Source organism: Lissotriton helveticus, chromosome 5_1 (genome assembly GCF_964261635.1).
Source record: "Lissotriton helveticus chromosome 5_1, aLisHel1.1, whole genome shotgun sequence".
In the NCBI taxonomy this organism is placed as follows: Eukaryota; Metazoa; Chordata; class Amphibia; order Caudata; family Salamandridae; genus Lissotriton; species Lissotriton helveticus.
In genome coordinates this window covers 1,696,342,531-1,696,361,824 of record NC_136065.1, presented here as the reverse complement: position 1 = coordinate 1,696,361,824, position 19,294 = coordinate 1,696,342,531, and the positions used below count along the sequence as shown (strand labels likewise).

At 47.6% G+C, this 19,294-nt stretch overlaps 1 protein-coding gene across 1 annotated transcript in view; it reads right to left on the bottom strand.

Moving 5' to 3' along the window:
• Positions 1-11,634: 11,634 nt before the first annotated feature.
• The window catches only part of PSME2 (proteasome activator subunit 2), a 184,304-nt gene continuing 176,644 nt past the window's right edge, over positions 11,635-19,294 (bottom strand). The window contains exon 12 of the mRNA XM_078644960.1: positions 11,635-11,646. The gene's annotated coding sequence lies outside the window, so the exon portion shown is untranslated. The remainder of the gene's footprint in view (positions 11,647-19,294) is intronic.

Here is a 19,294-nt window from a genome sequence, read left to right as displayed (position 1 = left end):
TTCCTGCGGGATAGGAAGCAGGCTGTGTCCCTTCCCCCGTTTCAATCTGCCTTCTCCCCAGTTCCTCATGGGGTGCCTCAAGGCTCGTCCATCAGCCCTATTTTATTTAACATCTACCTTAAACCTTTGATCACGTTAATAAAATCCCATAAACTAAAAGCCATATACTATGCTGATGACACTCAGTTCATCCTCTCTTGGGAGGGTGAAGAATCGACCCCCCTGGAATAATTTCACGACTGTCTGAGAGACACAGCTGGTTGGCTGCACAAAAACTCCCTGCAATTTAACTCCTCCAAAACCGAGGTTCTGTTCTGTGCCGGAAGTCGGATCCCTCGCTTGTTCCCAGCCATTTTTGGCCCCCTGAAGCCCCGGAAAAGCCTCAGCCGGTCAACACCGTCCGCAATCTGGGTGTCATGATGGACAACAAACTCAGCATGGAAACTCAGGTTGCGAAAACAGTGTCCACTTGCTCAGCCCTCTTGCGCTCTCTACGCAAGATCATGCCACTTCTTCCCTCACAGGCCCGGGCGTTAATAGTCAGGTGTACTATTCTTAGTCGCCTTGACTATTGCAATGCGCTGCTGTTAGAAGCCCCAGCTGTATTGCTATACCGACTCCAAAGAGTTCAAACTGCCGCTGCCAAACTGGCCCTTGGCTGGACAAGGAGATCTTCGGCTACTGCGGCTTTGGCCGAGCTGCACTGGCTCCCTATGAAACAGCGAGTGGCTTTTAAATCACTTTGTCTTGTTTTTAAGGCACTGCACGGAGTTGGGCCCAGATCCCTGCAATCCATGTTCCCCTGGTACATCCCTACCAGAGCCCTCCACTCCTCCACAGCCTGTCTTGTCACAGTACCAAGATTCAACAAGGTCAGGACTGGGGGAAGATCCTTTAGAGTTGCAGCCGCAAAACTTTGAAATAGCCTGCCCCTTGACATTCGCCAAACAACTGAATTTCTTCCTTTCAGAAAGCGGATTAAAACCTGGCTTTTCCCTAAATGTTAAACTCTGGTTACCTTTATCTGTTGTTCCCCACTGTCTTCCACCTTAGGAGTTATTTTACAGCGCCAGGATACCTGCAAGGTGACAGCTGCGCTATACAAGTGTTTTAAATAAATAAAAAAAATAAATTTCACCTCTTCCTCTCTCAAGGTCTCTTCCTCCGCTGCCCCCCATTTGTTCACCGCTCCTATCCAAGCCGCTTCTGGGGGTCCCGTGGGGGCTCTCCAGTGCATGGCTATGTTTTTTTTTTGCTAGGAGGATAGCTAGGGATGCGAATCGCCACTGTAGTTTTTCAGACTTTTTTTTCCTGTAGATTCCTAAGGCGCACGCCTCCCATGTGGTAATGTGTAACAGGTTTACTATTGTTTGGAGTGTGTGATGTATTTTGTCCCAGTATCGTTGCGGGGTTGGGCAGTCCCAGAACATGTGTCTGAAGTTCGCCTCTAGTGCCTGACATCGGGGGCATTTGAATTGTGTGTCCGGATAGTACCCATGAAGTTTATCTGGTGTGAGATATGAACGGTGTAGGATATTAAACTGTATGTTTTTGAAACGTGCATTTCTGGAAACCTTTTTCGGGTATTCCAAGGCCTGGGTCCACTCTTTGTTGTGAAAGGCTCAACCCACATCATCCTCAATCCGTTCGACATTCTGTGCACTCGCATCATTAATTTGCGGGCTATGGTAACCTGTATAGGGTGTGTGCGGACCAGCTTGGTGCCCGGTAAGAGCATTCTTCTGATGGCGGGAAGGGGTAGCCTACCAGTCTCGGTGATCGTTTCTCATATATGTTTCTCTGCTGTCCAGTGAGACCACTGAAGTTGCGCGGCGAGAAAGTATGATTCAAAGGACGGGGCTCCTAAACCTCTGCATGTTGTAGGCAGATATAACGTGCGCAGTGCTACTCTGTGTCGACCATCCCCCATATCAGCGCTGTGAGCAGCTTGTCCAAGTCTAGGAAGAAGGACCTAGGCGGGATCACTGGAAGATTCGTGAAGTAATACAGCATTCTGGGAACCATTATCATTTTGGCTATGGCCACCCGTCCGATGGGTGCCAGAGGTATTGTCTTCCAGAAGCCCACCACTGATCGTAAGCCTGCTAACGCTTTACGATGGTGACCTTCGTAGAGGTCCTCCGGGGAATGATATAGTTGTACTCCCAGGTATCTGGGGGCCGCTTCACTCCACTTCAATGTCTGCATGCCTATCTCTATGTTCTGTGGCGCCAGTTGAGGACCGAGTGGGTAAATTGACGATTTTTCCCAGTTGACTTTGAGACCTGAGGTCTCTCCAAATTCCTGTAAGGCTACCCATATCGAGGTGAGATCACCCGTTACGTCCCGAACATAACTCAGCAGATCACCTGTGTATAATGATACGCAGTGCAGTGCTTCCGCTATTGGGATACCCCATGTTTCCCCCTCTCGTCGTAATCATATGGCCAGGCGTTCCACTGCCAGTGCGAAAAGGAGGGGGGAGAGGGGGCACCCCTGCCTGGTTCCCCTCTCCACCGGGAACGGGGCTGAAATAAGTTTGCCGACTCTCACCCTAGAGGTGAGGCCTCTGTATAAGAGCTTTGTATATGCCATCAGTGTGGGGCCGATATTTATTTTCCGATGGACTTCAAAAAGATGGGGCCATGTCAGAGTATTGAACGCCTTTTTGAGATCGAGGATCAGGCACGCCGCTCGTGGGAATCTGTCCTTTACCCTGTCCTGTACATGAAACACTCTACATAAATTATGCGAGGTGTTGCGTCGTGGCACGAAGCCGCATTGGTCAGGATGCACCAAGGCTGGGAGAATTTGGCTATAGCGATCGGCTAACAACTTTCCCAGGATCTTGCAGTCTGCGTTCAGAAGTGTAATCGGCCTGTAAGAAGCCGGGAGTGTGGGGTCTCTATGGGGTTTCGGGATTGTCACCACCATTGATTCGCAGAACGAGTCTGGTAGTATACTTCTGGTTAGGGCGTCTTCGTATGTAGACTCTAGGTGGGGCCCTATCTGGGCCGCGAACGTGCTGTAGTATTCTAGTGGGAATCAGTCCATACCCGGCGCTTTTTTCCTTGCTAACAACCCAATGGCATACTTTGTCGGAGGATGTGATTTTGCCGTCTAAATCGAACCTATCTGCCGGGGAGACTGTGGGCATGAGCGATGGGCCCATAAATTGGGCCAGCTCACATGGCGCCTCTGGTGTCGGGTCACGGTACACTTCAGCCTAATAGTTATGGAATATGTGCAAGATGTCAATTTGGGAATGTTTTAGATGCCCATTCTTGTCTGTAAGCTCCGTGATGGGATGTGACACCGTGTCCTGTTTAACTACCCATGCCAGTAATGCACCTGTTCTATTACCCTCCCTGTGTGCCCTGGTTGCATATGTGTAGAAGTTGTATTTGCGCAGGTCTCGCAGCACCTCCGCGTGTGAGAGTCTTGCCGCTGAGAGCTGCACGAGTGTGGCCCTCCTCTGGTCCATATCTCGGGACAGGTCCGCAAATTTTTTCTCTGCTCCGTTTAGTGCCTGTTCTAGTGTTCTTCGTACCCTCACCACCTGTTGTATACAGTGTCTCCTGGCGCTAACCTTATATGCGTCCCACTCTATTGCTCGGGAGGAGGCTGTGTCAGCATTCCGTAGAAACTGTTCCTGGATATATTCCCCGTGAGTTTGGCGAAAGGCTTGATCAGTGAGACATTCCTGGGGCAGTTTCCATGTTGGAACTGGGGGGTGGGGTGGTCTCCATCTAAGTGTCACTATGTGTGCATAGTGATCCGATACTGTCCTTCCCATATAGTCGGCGTGTTGCAACTTGGGCAGGTCTGTGGCGCACAGGAACCTGTCAAGTCTAACTCTCAAATTGTGAGGGATGGAGTGAAAGTATAGCCTGGCATCTGGGTTCCGCGCCCTCCAGGCGTCCACTAATGTCCAGTGATCTAGCCATCTACGGAAGCATTCAGTTTGTTTATGCGCTGGTGAGTGTGTTGGTGGAGGATGTGACCTATCTAGGTGTAAATCTAGTACACAATTGTAGTCTCCTCCCAGGAGCCATGAGATCGCTGTGTGGTGGGCTAACACGTTTGTAAGTTTGTCCCAGTATTGGTCTTGCTCCACATTGGGGGCGAACACACATCCTATGAGTATCGGTTGACCCTCCAATAGGCCTGTTATGATTACATATCGGCCTTCTCTGTCTATTAGTCGAGTTTGTTCCTTAAAGGGCACGCCCTCCTGATCCATATAAGTGTGCCTCTGGCGAAGGCAGAGTACGCTGTGGCACAGACTATGCCCCGCCATGTTTGGTGAAGGCGGCCTACTTCCTGTTCTGTCAGATGTGTCTCCTGTAGGAGGGCCACCTGGGCCTGCGGTCTCTTAATATAGGTGTAGACAGAGTACCGTTTATTGGCTGTATGCATGCCCCTGACGTTCAGTGTGACAAATTTTATATCTGTGGTTGGTGTTTTATGTGTCATGTGTCACACGAGCAGTCTGTGTTCTTCTCCAGGTGTACTTTCCTCTGCACCCGACCAACCCCATCCGCCCGCCGCCGCCCACCCTCTTCGATAAGTCTGTATGGTCCATGCTCTTCTCTCCTCACCCGCTCGAGGATACCTGAGCAATTTAGGACATAAAGGGGGACAAACTGCAACTCTGGGGAACATTCCTAACTTGGGGGACCTACTGCTCGAGGCAATACGTTCAAACTAGTTATCATTTGAAGACTTTAGTTCGTTGTTGTGGGGTAGTGGCTGTTCATCTCCCCGACTTCTGCCGGCGCGGCCGCACATTCATATGAGACTTCGGGAATGTGCCCTCTTGCATCGCATCTGTGCTTGGTTGCTTTCACTGAGTTGGAGTGACTCTTTTCATTGTGATCTCTGCAGTAAGTCCTGATGGTCGCCGTTCTACATCTCGGTAACTGGAAGGCACTGTGCTCGGGCGCGGTTCAGTTTCGGGCTATGTTGCTCTTGCTGTGTGTCCTGAGCCCCTATTAGACCATTATATCAATGTGTCCGCTGTTTGGGGAGTCACTATTGGAGGCGTCATTGAGCCATCTCGGGACGCGGGTACATCATTGCCCTCGTCTTCGGAACTGAACAGGTGGGGGCCTCCCTCCACATGCAATCACCTCTCCATGGGGTCCAGGGTGGCCACCGCCTGCAACGCCTTCCTGCGTTCAGCAATGATTTGCGTGAGGATCGGGGATCCGGTCCCAGCCAGGCTGGACCGCGTACTGAGCTGCTTGTGGGTGACTCTTCGGAACTGTCGTCCCGACCGTCTTGCTGGTTGTCCGTTTTGTGTCTGCGGCATTTGTATGGCGCGTTGTATGCTGTTCTATCCAGGCGTCCGTGTCTTTCGGGTCAGTGAAGAAGTGCGTGGCGCTGTCGTGGATGATTTTGAGCCTGGCAGGGAATAGAAGGATGTATTGTATGATCTTTTGGCGCAGGGCGCGTTTAATGGCCTGGAAACTGGCCCTCTGTTGTTGCACAGCTCGGGAATAGTCCGGGAATAGCATCACCTGCTTATCCTCTACTTGCAGTCTTCCGTATTCTCTAGCAGCTCAGAGAATTGTGTCCCTGTCCTGGTAATGTAGTAGTTTCATCAGGAATGGTCGAGGTGGTAGGCCTGGCTTGGGTCTGCTTGCTGGGACTCGGTGTGCTCTTTCAATGGAGAAGTAGGGGGTCAAATCCTTAGCGGATGTAAATGTTGCGATCCAGTCTGTGATGTATTTGATCGGGTCGGCCCCTTCCGCTCCCTCCGGCAGATTCATAACTCGAATGTTGCTCCTCCGGGATCGTACCTCCAAATCGTCCGTTTTATGTTCCAGAGCCTTGATCCGGGATTGCAATTCTTTTATAGCGTGATGGTGTTGCTGCACTTGTGGTTCCACTGCCTGCGTCGTCTTTTCACCCTAAGTTACTTTGTCTGTTAGTTTCCTGTGGTCGTCTCGAAGGATGTTGAGATCAGTGGCCAGGGTGTCAAATTTGTTTTCCATCGCCACTCTGGAGTGCTCTATAGCAGCATGGACTTGGTCTAGTTTTCTAGACATGGAGTCTTCCCTAGTGGGTTCCTCTCGCGATCTGGTCGCTACAGGCGTCTGGGGCGTTGTTTTCTGTTGTTCTGAGGTGTGGGTTGTCCCCACCGCACGTCGGCGACCCATGATGGGGGCTTTCGTGGCCATCCCGCAGTCCCCTGCAGCTGGTAGCGTTCAACTTCGGTCTTGCTACCGCGGATATCCACTGTGTCTCTGTATCCGTTCCGTGCTCCAAATGCAGGGCGGGCTAGTAGTGGTGAGCTGGGATGTTCCCTCCACATGGGTGGTTACCGCCCGTTCCTGGAAGCCGGCCCGAAGCTTCGGCGGAGAGGCAGTGCCGTGTTCTAGGAAGGTGTTCAGTGTGCAGTGCCGTCAGGCCTCTCACTGTATGTCAGCTGCGTTGGTGGTGGAATACTCCTTATATGGGAGCTAGAGGTTGTCCATTTAGGGTTCTACCCCTGCACTGAGAGAGGGGTTGCTTCACAGTCTTTGTAATCCCTGCCTTCCAGTTGCGGTGTCTTCTTCTACCCCTTCCCACGCTTTAGGTTGCAATGTGAAGTGAGGGGGGAAATAGGGGGTCATCATGCGTTCGGGTTGTTCACTGTGCCTTATCTGAGGCTCTGGAGTGATGATGTTCTGTCTTCCCAAAGTTAATATGGCGAGATGTTGGCAGGCTGTGTGCTGTGCGGGCAGCGCGATGCGCTGTCTTATCCGCGCTTGTCCAACCTTGCTGTTCTCTCTGGTTTCGTAGAGCTTGGCGCGTGCAGGGGGCCTAGGGGCTACAGTATTGGTCCAGCGCAGTCTGAGGTTTTTTGGGGCACCCGGGTGGGACCTCTCCCCTTCCCCGACTGACCGGGCCGCACAGTGCTGATCCTATCGCCGAGGCTGGTGGGCTCCTTTCCCGCACCGTGGGTGTGCTCAGCCGCCACTGGATCACTCCCCGGCTCCCACCGCGAGCGCTGTAGGCGGGGTTCAGGGACTCTCGGTACAGGCCCGGGGTCGCCTCAGCCCTCATCGCCGTGAATGCCTCTCCTGCTTCGCGATCCGTATCGGGCCTCCTCTGCTGTTCCTCTCGCACCCCAGACACTCCTCAGGCCGGGAGGAGACCCGGAGGGAGGGGGGTCACCAGTCGCGGCAGCGCCCAGTCACAGCGCAGCGAGACCCCCACCCCGCAGTCTACCGGGTGTCGCCCATCTCTCAGCAGCTAGGCCGGTGTCGCCGCCCCCTCACCTTGTGTCCTCAGGTTCTCTGCCGCTGGGACCTAATTGCTTGCTCCAGTCCTCCGTGAGTCATATCGGTCACCGCGGGCCTGCCATTTTGTGGGTCCGTCTGAGAGGTCGCACGAGGGGTGCTCCAGGCGCACTCCTGTGCCATGTGTTCGGGGCATCAGTTACACCGGAGTGATCCTGGTATCTTCCGGACTCATATGCTGCTCATTGCGCGGATTTTGGAATCAAGGGGTCTAATTAATAATATTTAGGCGGGCCGGCAGCCGGAGCCTCAGGGAGAGGTGACCGCCATCTTGGCTGGGTCGGCCACGCCCCCCCACTTTGCAGCTTTCACGTCATTAAAATATTTTGTAAAGTGAGCAAATTAGCAAATGTGGCACCCTGGCGCTAAAACTGTAGTAACCAAGATAAAATTAAATGGTAAACAGATTTCTTTGAACATCGTCCCGGACGCCAAAATACTACTAATAAGGTGTACGTGAAGAGTTTATAAGAGGAAGAGAATTCCATATTACGGAGGACACGTAGGAAAATAATTGTCATTCTAGTTTTGATTTACAGAGAAGTTTGCCAGCAGGCTGCAGCAGAACACATATTCTATGTAGGTAAAACAACACAGAGCACATCTTTGATAAAAGCTGGACGTATTCCATAAAAGGCTTTATGGTAGGTATAAAAGAGCACTACATTGAATTAATCTCTCAATTGGCAAGCAATGTACTTGTGAAAGAAGACTGAAACTCATCGAGGTAGGTTCAGCATTACTCTGACTGCCACATTTTGAATGATCTGAAGTTTGTTCAAAGTGTTTGGGGGAGTGCCAGATGTAATGAACTGCAATATTCAAAGTGAAATCATATGGAGCAATTGTGAATTTTAGATCTGCTGACAGTAATGGGCAAATTTCCTTCAATACACGTGAGTGTATGTAGAAAAACAATTGCTATCTGTGCTGAATAAATTACTGACAGAAATAAACTTGAGATTAAAACTGAAGTGGGACATTTCCCCAGTGAAGGCCAACCTTCACGTGTCCAAATAGTACAAGATCTTCCTTGAAGTGGCATCTATCTTGTCTGTATTATTTCATACAATTGAAGTTGCTACATCTTTCATACAATTAGTGAAATCAGTCTGCCCAGGGAGGAATCGCCATTCATTATTATGATTATGTGGGAGTAATGCATGTAGGGCATAAGGTCCAACTCATACAATCTAAAAGAGTTGCAGATGCAACAGCTGACTGACGTTTACATAACCCTTCAAACATCCCTTCTGAATGCAATGCTACTGTGCATTGCCCTTTAGAATGTTTTTTTCTGTCGTCCATATACACTGTTAAGGTCGAGTCCTTTCCATAAGGAAAATGGGGCATCTGTTTGCGGCATTTGTGCTGTAGATTCACATGCTATGCATAATTCTGCCATCTAGTGTTGGGCTTGGATGTGATGCAAATTGCTTTTCTTTGAAGATAGTCTTTCAAGTCACAAGGTATTGTGACTTCCCCTATAGCTGGTAATGCACATTGTCTTCGAATTCATGGTTATATTGTTTTCCTGCATGGCGGGGGAGAATGAAATGTGAAGTGACTCGGTCCAAAGAGATTCCATGAGTCCCTTTAGCTTCAGGACTTTTTCCCTGAACAAAGGAGTTCCTCAGGGCTCTTTCCTGAGCCCAGCACCATTTAATATTTACGTACACCCCTTGGCACGACTGAGTAAATCCTTTGGGCTTGAGACATTCACATACACGTAAGACACCCAGTTGGTCATGTCGTTTGGGCAGGCCATAAAGAATGTCAAGGATTGTCTACCTGCATGGGGGAGATTGCCACCTGGATGTCCCGCAACTGCCTTCAACTCAATGGGAGCAAAACAAAAATTCTATTGTTTGGCAAAGCCCAGAACCTCTGGACAGAAGAATGGTGGTTGGCAGAACTAGGCCCCACCCCTCTGCCCAGCAGAACAGCAAGGAACCTAGGCATACTCATAGATGATCTACTTTCAATGCAAGACCAAATACCCTCCACACGTGGCAACTGTTCTGGCACCATGAACCTTCTCAATAAAATCTCTAGATGGCCCCCATTGAAATCACGCAAAACACTTACCCAGGCGCTAGTCATTAGCCGTTTAGACTATGGCAATGCCTTGGTCCTTGCCTCCAACGAATACCTCCTGTCCCACCTACAAGTCATTTAAAATACTGCTGCATGTATGGTAAACAATCTGCCTCCAAGGACTTCATCTGCGCCCACACTCAGAGCCTTACACTGGCTCCCAATTCGCAAGAGAACCCGGTTTAAACAGCTCTGCATAACATACAAATCTTTGTCAGGCTCAAAATACCAACAAAACAGGCTCCTCCCCTATGTTCCAAACAGGAACCTGCGCTCAAGCAACCAATTTTCCATGCCTTTGATGGATTTGCACCGCTAAATATGGAGGCAGTACTTTTTCCTATATTGGCCCGCTCCACTGGAACAAACTTAATCTGACCATTCGCATGTGCCCAAGTATAGCTGAATTCCAAAAACAATTTAAGACCTGGTTGTTCTAACCCTGCCTCTGCTACAGCTACCTGCCAACTATGCACCAAAATGTCCCCAAGCGGAAGAGTTGTGCGCATTATTAAGTTTCATATAACCTAACATAATATAGAGAGACGTCCATTCAAAGAGGAAAGTAAAAAATATAAATATATTCAATTGACTGCATCTAACACAGGCGTCCGGGTAGGCGCATGTGAAACTACAGTTCTACATACTATGAACAGATGCTTACTGGGTAACATTTTCCGTTCGAGGTCTCTGTAACTGTAGATACACATGCTATGAATAGACTGTAAAGCAGCCCTCCCAAAAGAGGGGTGGCTAGCCTGTGAGAGTTGCAGTGGTTTGGAAAAGTATATGTAAAATTGTCTGACCAACATTGACTTGTTGGTGAGCCAGTACATCCACACATTACATTTTGTAAAAGTATGTAGTGTGGGCCACGTAGCTACTTCATAAATATCAGCAATAGGAATATTCCCAAGAAAGGCCATAGAGGCTCCTTTTAAGGTCGAGCCCGGACAGCACATGCGCTGCAAGGCTTGCTGCATCCAGGTATGGATTTGAAGCTCCGCCCATATTTTTCATTGGCCTGTGTCACTGTCCACTGCAAACTGTGGCTTTTCATTGGGCAATAGACTTAGTAGTCCCTCCTTAGTACTGCCTTGTCTCATTTTTTAACCTCCCATGGCGACACCCCACTATGTGTGTTGTTACTTGGTAGGCTTTAATTACAGCCTCCGAGCATTATTTTGTTAAATGCTTTTCACATGCCTGCTGTTACAGGCAAGACACACTGTCTCCTAACGCTTTATTATTTTTTTCCTCAGGTATCGTTTCTTTGAGGTACGTACATTGCGTTAAATGGGAAAGGTCACTCTGACATGGTCGCCTGTTTCTATTATCGGGAGAGAAGCTTCTAAAATGTCTGAGAGCTTATTTACTTAGCAAAATCGTTCTCAAAATGCTACATTTTTGACGGCATGGAAGGGTATACTCAGATGTGAGTCCCTTGCTCATTGCACCATCAGGATTCAAGCAAGCCGGGCCGACGACGCCTGAAATGGCAGAAACCGGTCCCCGGAAGCTTGTTTCCTTCCCAGTATAAGAATTGGCTTGGTAGTTTGGTTTGCCCTGTTCCCATCATGCACTGGGACAGGAACAGACTAATTTGCATATAGCCAAGTTCTGAGCTGGGATGGTGCAGTGAGCTAAAAAACGGTGATGGATCAAGCCCTGATCTTTGGATTGGGTAAGAGTGGTCTGCTTAATTCAGGCACTCTGTTCATTACCACCCCCTTTTCTGAATCATTTTGTCCACCATAAGCGTGGAAGGGTATACTCAGATGTGAGTCCCTTGCTCATTGCACCATCAGGATTCAAGTAAGCCGGGCCGACGACGCCTGAAATGGCAGAAACCGGTCCCCGGAAGCTTGTTTCCTTCCCAGTATAAGAATTGGCTTGGTAGTTTGGTTTGCCCTGTTCCCATCATGCACTGGGACAGGAACAGACTAATTTGCATATAGCCAAGTTCTGAGCTGGGATGGTGCAGTGAGCTAAAAAACGGTGATGGATCAAGCCCTGATCTTTGGACTGGGTAAGAGTGGTCTGCTTAATTCAGGCACTCTGTTCATCACCACCCCCTTTTCTGAAACATTTTTGACGGCAGGCATGAAAATTCGCTTTCTCTGCCCAGACAACTTGTTTACAAGAGTAGATGTTATCGCTACACCATTCTGTACGAAGCTCTATCCCAACTGGAGCACGGTAGATTCAGAAAAAAGAAGCCTCCTAAACACAATATACTTCCCCACTCCCCAGTTTAATGGTACAAGCCCTGTCACACTCAGACATTTAGCTTCCTGGTACGCCATTTTCAGGTCCACATGGGCGTGCAATTTGAACTTTCTTCACGGCATCCATTTTGTGCACGTGAAACATCGCCAGTTTTCGGTGGTAAAAAGACAACAAAACTGAAAATGCAGGGTTGCCGAAGGCACAGCGTAGGCAGCCACCTGCAAGGTGAGTAGAGAAGTACTACAATTGTTGAATTAGATAGGAGTGATGTCACAATGGATTTACCAACGAATTATTGTTGGGGTTATTAGATTGGATCTCTGAAATTGTACCAGAGCTGGCATAATGCAATAACAGGACATTCTCGAATTTGACTGGAAAGCAGATCTGCACCACTGCTGACATGAAAGGCTTGCGCTTGATCTCTCTGGAATTACGGAGTGAAAAGGAAGTGTCCGCTGTGGATGTTGCGATTGGTGAAGGAAAATAAATATATACCAGTTGGAGCATGGGATGCAAAAAGGTGCTGCAGTGATCAGGGTAGTGTGACACACGTAGGGGGTGCGTACCCACATTATCCACACAAGCACTTAGCTGGGAGTTAACTGGAAACACAATCTATTCTTTGGCAGTCAGAGTCAATCCGACAATGGTGGTTTTGGATACCTGGCATGAGTCGCAGTTTTATATTGTTGATCCAGGTCGCAGGTGAGTTGGGTCACATGGTGACACTGGGCTCTTGCGCTCCTTTATTCCTCCCTGACTGCTCGTTCAAAGTAACGGGATGCGTGATGATGGCGCTGTGTTCCAGTGCAGGGTAGTAGACTTCATCCCACTTCAACTTGGATTAAATCCCAAACACACCAACATCTCATTCTAACAAGCATATGCAATGTAATAGGTCTCGCATTCGCAAGAGTTTGAGCTGTTGGCATTGTAAATGAGAATGCCTTTTATTCATGTGCTTTGACACCCTGCAAGGATACGTAAACACGCACTTTGTACTTACAGCCCTTGCTTAAGAGAAGCAAGACTGGCAGTAAAAGAGGTGCAGTTTCCTTCCAGCCTTGCTTCTCGTAAGCAACGACTATAAGTACAAACTGCTTGTTTACGCACTGCTTGCAGATTTTCAAAACAAATAAATAAAAGGCATTATTATTTACAAAAAGCCAATAGCAAACTCTCGCAAATGTGAGACCTATTGCATTGCAAATGCTTGTTTTCTAGTGAAATGGGCTCTAGGAGCGATATAAAAGTTCCTTTTATCTTTGTCTGGATGCAGTTATTAATCCATCTAGAAATGCCGATTTAGAAATGCCTTTCCCTGTATGAGGTTTAGAGAAAGAAACAAAAAGCTGTTTTGTTTTTCTAAAAGATTTAGTTCTGGCAATATAATATATGGGGGCTTGTTTAACATCTAATGTATGGCAAGCCCATTCTGCAACAGAGTCAGGTTGAGGGAAAAATACAGGAAGTTCAATAGATTGATTCAGGTGAAACTGAAACCACATCTGTGAGAAACTCAGGGCTGGTGCGGAGTACAAACCTATCTCTATGTATTTGGAAGGAGGGTTTTCCCAAGGTTAGTGCTTGAAGCTCACTAGTACGCTTACAGGAAGTGATGGTGACCAGGAAAGTTACCTTCTAGGGTAGACACTGGAGGGGATTCGAATGGCGGGCCCATTAATCAGATCTATATAATGTTACTATTTCATTTCAGGGGTGGTGGGACTTGAGGAGGAATGACTCTTAAGACCTTCCATGAAGGCTTCGACAAGAATGCTGAATAGGGAAATTAATTGCCTGTTCTGAAGGTAAGCGGCTACAGTCACCAGGTGTAGTCTTATGGATGTGAAAGCTAAACATGAATTTTGTTAAGTGAAAGAGGTTGCAAACAAGGTCTTGCTCTTTGGCTGCTAAGGGATCAATATTTATGAAGCACCAATATCCTTCCATTAGCACCGTACCAGGCCTGAGTAGTAGGCCTAAGCATCTCTTTTATAATGTCCATGCATTCTAAGGGGTGATTACGGCATTCAAATTCTAAGGCTGAGCAAGCTGGAATCCGGATGCCTGATTTCCCCATGGTTCTGAGTGAGAAGGTTCTGCCTGTTGGGCAATATCTCTTATAGGACCACAGAGCATGAGGAGGGTGCCTATGTTGGAGAGACTAGTATGAGGGATGTCTGTCGAAGTTTCCAAACCACAAACGGAGGGAGAGGAGGAAAAGAGTAAGCAAATATCCCAACCAACTCGTACACAGTGCATTGCCCTTGGACTGTGGAAACCGCGAGACGAAGTTTGGGCATTTGGCGTTTTCGATTGTGGCAAAAAGGTCTATCTCTGGTAGTCCGAAGACTGAAAGTAGAGTGGAGTTCTCACTGGTGGACTTGTTGTCACATCATGCGGAGGTCGGCAAAGTAGTTGTTCACTCCTAGTGAATATTCTGCTAAGAGCTGGATCTTGTGATGGACAGACCATTTTCAAATGTTTTGGGCTAGGCGAGAGAGCTGGGAGGGATCTGGTGCTCCCTTGTTTCTGAAGGTATTGGACGGCGGTCATGTTGGCCATCTTGATGAGAACTACCTTGCCAGTTCTGTGTGGAAGAAAAGCTTTCTGCGCAAGATGAACACCTAGAATCTAGAGGTGATTTATGTGAAGACGCCGTTGACTGGGATTCCATTTACCTCGGACAGTTATTCTGTGAATGACCTACTCATCTCATAATGGAGGAGTCCGTTGTTATGGTCTTCTGCGGAACTGCATCTAGGAATGGCTGACCTTTTAACAAGTTTTTGGTGTTCCTCCACTGCAGAGTGGCAAGTTTGACGGCTAACCAACACTAGATCTATCCAATTACCCTCCGCTTGAGAGCATTGGTGTGCTAAGCACTTCTGTAATAGACGCATGTGTAACCTAGCATGTGGTACTATAGCGATCATGAAGCCATCATGCCTAGGAGGCGCATTATTGTCCTGACTGTAACCGGTTGACTTAGTTGAAATTGAGGAATGATTGCCTTAAAGCAGTGTATCATTATGGCATTTGGGTAGGCTATGCCCATCTCTGATTTGAGGATTGGATCTTGATAAGGTTGGATCTGAAGGGGTTGGCGATGGAATTTTAAAGCGTTGATGGTAAAGCCTATTTGTGAAGCAGGATGACTGTGACTAGAGTGTGTTGGTGACATTGTAGATGAGTGCCACTCTTGATGAGTCAATCAGTGAAATAGGGAAGGACATGAATGCCCTGCTGTGTAGGTGAGCAGCCACCATTGCGAGGCACTTGATGAAGTCCCTGGGTATGGTAGTGATTCTAAAAGGGAGCACCTTGAATTGGTAATAATGTCTACTTACTACACAAATCTGATGTAAAAGTGATATGGCTGTTGAATAGGAATGTAAATGCGGCAAAAGTGATCATGGGAAAGTGCTCTGGGAGAATGTATTAGTTTAGGGGCCGGAGATCCAAAATTAGTCTGATGGACTGGTCTTTTCTGGGGATACAGAAGTATAGCAAGCAAACTCCCGTACCCTGTTAATGGTGAGGGACAGGTTCTATGGCTCCTTTTTAGAGGGGCACTTGGACCTCATCCCTGAGTAACCTCTGGTATTGTGGGCAGAGTTTGTGTTTGTGAGGTAGAATGTTGGGAGGTGTGGAAGTGAGTTCCAGACAATAATCATGTTGGATAATATCCAACACCCACTGGTTGGAAGTGACGTTCTGTCACCAGTGAAAGAACCCGACCACCTCCGACTGGTGTCATGTGATTGGGGAGAATGAGAGCTAAGTCAGGGCTTACTGGTGGTGGCAAAACCTTTGGGAAAACGACCATTTTATTTTTTTGTTTAAATATCTTTATTAGTATTTTTCTTTTTTTAACATAACTATCATCATGAATCCGTACAAAAATATATAGATGTGGGTATCAGTAATGCAGTTCCCATGTGCAGAATAGCTTCATCCGTCTCAGTAATATATAATTAACACTGATATGCTATTCATTGTTACAGACATTTATATCATGCTTGTACATATGCACAAATACCTCTGCATGCCATTGTCCACAGTCGAGCTACATCATAGTTTGCAGGTTAATGTCATTGTGATCTACCACGTACTCTGAACACATCCTATTTGAGTGGTACTGACAGGAACTAGCGTATATACACCATTTAAACACAGATCTTCGCCAGTCAGGACTCACCGTCTATTCACTTCTCAATAGGAGAAAGGACTAGAAAGATGATAGAACGCATATTGTGAGCACCATTGAGTACCAATAGAACTTATTTTCCAAATGATTCAAAACAAACAAACTTCAAACATGAGAAATAAAAACTTCTGCCATCCATGAAATATCTTCAATATCAGTTGTGCATGATTGAATACAGACATATTAGTGATGCATTTCCACACAGCCACATACCTGGTGGGTAGTTGGCCCAGTACACACAGCAGGGCAGGACAATTTGCCAACAAAGAGGTCTCTTGTGGCTGGGGACGGAGGAGGCATGGGCAGCCGTCTATGACAGACTGGGAGGAACCGCATTCATCCATTCTGCAAACTGAAACGTATCAACTCCCCGTAGCTGAGAGATAGGGGGCCAATGTGTCTATCCCTGCTCGACTAACGGGGCAATGTCAACTGCTATCAGGTTGCCGGTCTGTAAGGCAGTGAGTAACGTGTACCAGCTCTGTGCAATAGGGAATTTATGAAGCCCAGCTGTCTCTTCCCTATGTAGCGCCGTACTTTCCGCCTGTGCCCATATTGTGAACGAGCGCTTCCAGCTAAGTATCTCCGGTGGGACTGCACTCTTCCATTTTTTAGTTCTGAGACATTTCGCGGTAATGAAACCCAGATCTCGGAACTTCAAGATTACTTTATTCTGTTTTGACCTAGTGTACAGCCCTAAAAGGCAGGCTTCCCACGACAATGACATTTCTGTATTTGTGCATGAAGCTAGAGTTGTGACCACTTCCTGCCAATATCGCTGCAAGGTAACGCATGCCCACAGCATGCGAAGCAGGTCGGCATCTGTGTGTTGACAGCGTGGACATGCAGAAGTAGTGGTGTGGATTGGGAAAACCACCTTTATCTCTGCCTTTAGAATTGTTCCCTCTGTAGGAGCCTCGAAAATATCACCTGGGAGAAGTATTTTGGGCTTGCGGCTGTTAGTATGATACAGAGGTTTTTGGGGAAGTGGTTTTGGAACTTTCACAGTAGGAGCAGCAGCAACAGTAACCGTGATACGGAGGGGTTTGAAGGGCACCCTTCGGTTTTGCTGTTTTATTGTCCTTTTAATTTTTTTCTAATCAAATATCTACCTGCAGGACAAACAGATGTTCTCCATCGAAAAGGCAGATTAAGACAGTTTTGCTGGACTTCTGCTTTGAAATCGAAGACATGGAGCCATACATGCATACCTAGAAGGACACTAGAGTGGACAGCCCGAGCAGCAGTATCAGCAGCATCTGGAGCACATCCTAAGGTGGCGTTTGAGATCTACTTCCCTTCAGAGACGATCTCATAGCCTCTCTTCATGTGTTGATCTCGGAGATATTGGAGGAGTTCCTCCATTTCCTCCCAATGAGCCCTGTCAAATTGAGAGAGCAGCCCAATGGAATGTTTGGCGATTGCACAGCTACCCTCTTGCCTACAGCATCTATTCTCATACTCCCTTTGTGGGGAATCACCATTACTCTGAAAGTGGACCCTTTTCTGTGCAGTAGCTACCACTAGGGTGTCAGGAGGAAGCTGGCCCTGAATGTAGAGTAGGTCAGCTGGGGAAGCCTTGTATATCTTATCCACCCTTGGTGTAATGACTCTAGCTCGAACTTGGTCATGGGAGATGTCTGGGGTGTGACTGAGCAGGACTTTAAGCATGGGTAGGTACGGAGGAGAGCGTTGTGTGGAGGAAAGGGTCTCTAAAAGGGAATCATCCTCTAACGGCTGTGTATGCAGCAGATCTACTTATGGAATGTGGTAGCCCTATCAATGAGGTTGTGGCAGGGAATGGTAAGATCAGGAAGGAAGGGTTTGACAGGGCGGAGGTTACGATCTCTATCTGCGGGTGGATCCATACTATAGGCATCACATGGATCACACTGCAGTGGAATGTTTGAGGCATCCCCATGGCCCTGTCCCCTATATCTGAATAAGGCGACCCTTGATGAGTGTATGATATAGGGTCAGCTGGAGAAGCAGGAGGTGAGGGTGAGTATTGTGGAGCAGGTAGGGTGGTGAAATAGTGAAATGCTAAGGGCTAGTGGCCTTGTCCAGTTTCAGTTTAGATTGTTGCCAGCAGATCCAGGATGGCTGGCGATTATCCATCCTGTATGTGGATGGATCATCAGGTGTTTCTGGTGGGTGTTGATCTCTTCTTGTAGTTTGTGAAGAATCGGTTTGACAGTCCTCGATCCTTGGCCGAACTTACTGCTGGGACACAATGGTCTCAGCTCTGACACTGATGGTCTCGGCTCCAATGGTGGTTTCTGTTAAGATGCCGGCGTTGTTGGCTGCGAAGTTCGGCTCAACCCCTAGGCGGGAGCGGCCTGTGTGAGAAGTACTCCGCTTCGATGTTTTCTTCAAAGCAGAGTTGGGCATTACGTCTGAAGTGGTCAGTCGGTACCGACCATGGCCCAAGGCAGTTTGTCTTTGGTGCTCCAGAGCAACTATTCGACCCTTTGAGAAGGGTTGCTCTGCGTGGGTGTCAGTGGTGAGGTGGGGGCATAGAGTACTCACAGCTGGCTGTGCTGGTGTAAGATTCTGGATTTCCAGGTCAGAGCCTGAGCGGTCGTTGGGGAAGAAGGCCCCCTTGTCCACAGCAAACGCTTGCGCATAATGCTCCACATCGATGTCTATGGTGCTGAAAAAATCCGGTGTGTCTTTTCTTCTCCTCGTGACATTTCGAGTTATCAAGCTTGACGGTTGCAAATAGTTTTCTTAGAATGGAAGGAGCGGCATGCGTCGCAACCAGCTTCGTTGTGCTTAAGGGAGAGACACAGATTGCAGACCTGATGCAGATCAGTCCAACAATATTTTGCGTGACAGCAAGGATAGTAATGTAAAAGCGTCAATTCCATCATCGGGTTAATATGGTGAGGGGCGGGGGGAGGAAAATATACCTTAGGACTGAAAAAGGTAGAAACTACAATCATTGAGCACTCAAAAGTCCTGTGTTAATGTTCTGTTTGTTTATTCCTTGATTCTTGTCACAATTATATCTTCATTGAAACAGTCCAAGAATTGATTTTTCCAATAATACAGCAGCCAACGCGCGTTTCGTCTGGTCTGATCAGACCTACGACTTCCTCAGGGCTGCAACCCAAACAAATTATAATGACATTAAGTAAACCAAATCATGCCTTAATGTGACATATTCACATTCCTTTTCACAAAATTTACAAATAGGTATAGTTGTGCCTAGAGTAAAGTAATTATATAGTACTGTTTGCTCACCACCAAGTTTATAGGTTGAAAACACCCCTTGTGTCAAATTGTAAATAAAAGGAGGGTTTATTCTTGGTTCAAGACATGGAATATATATTAAGGAGAAAAAAGTAAAATAATATAAAGTAGTACGGGTTTGACGTCGTGGCTAGACAGCGAGGCTATATACCTATGCCTACCTTCATCGGTAGCATCAATATGTCCACTCCATTAGTATAACTCGATC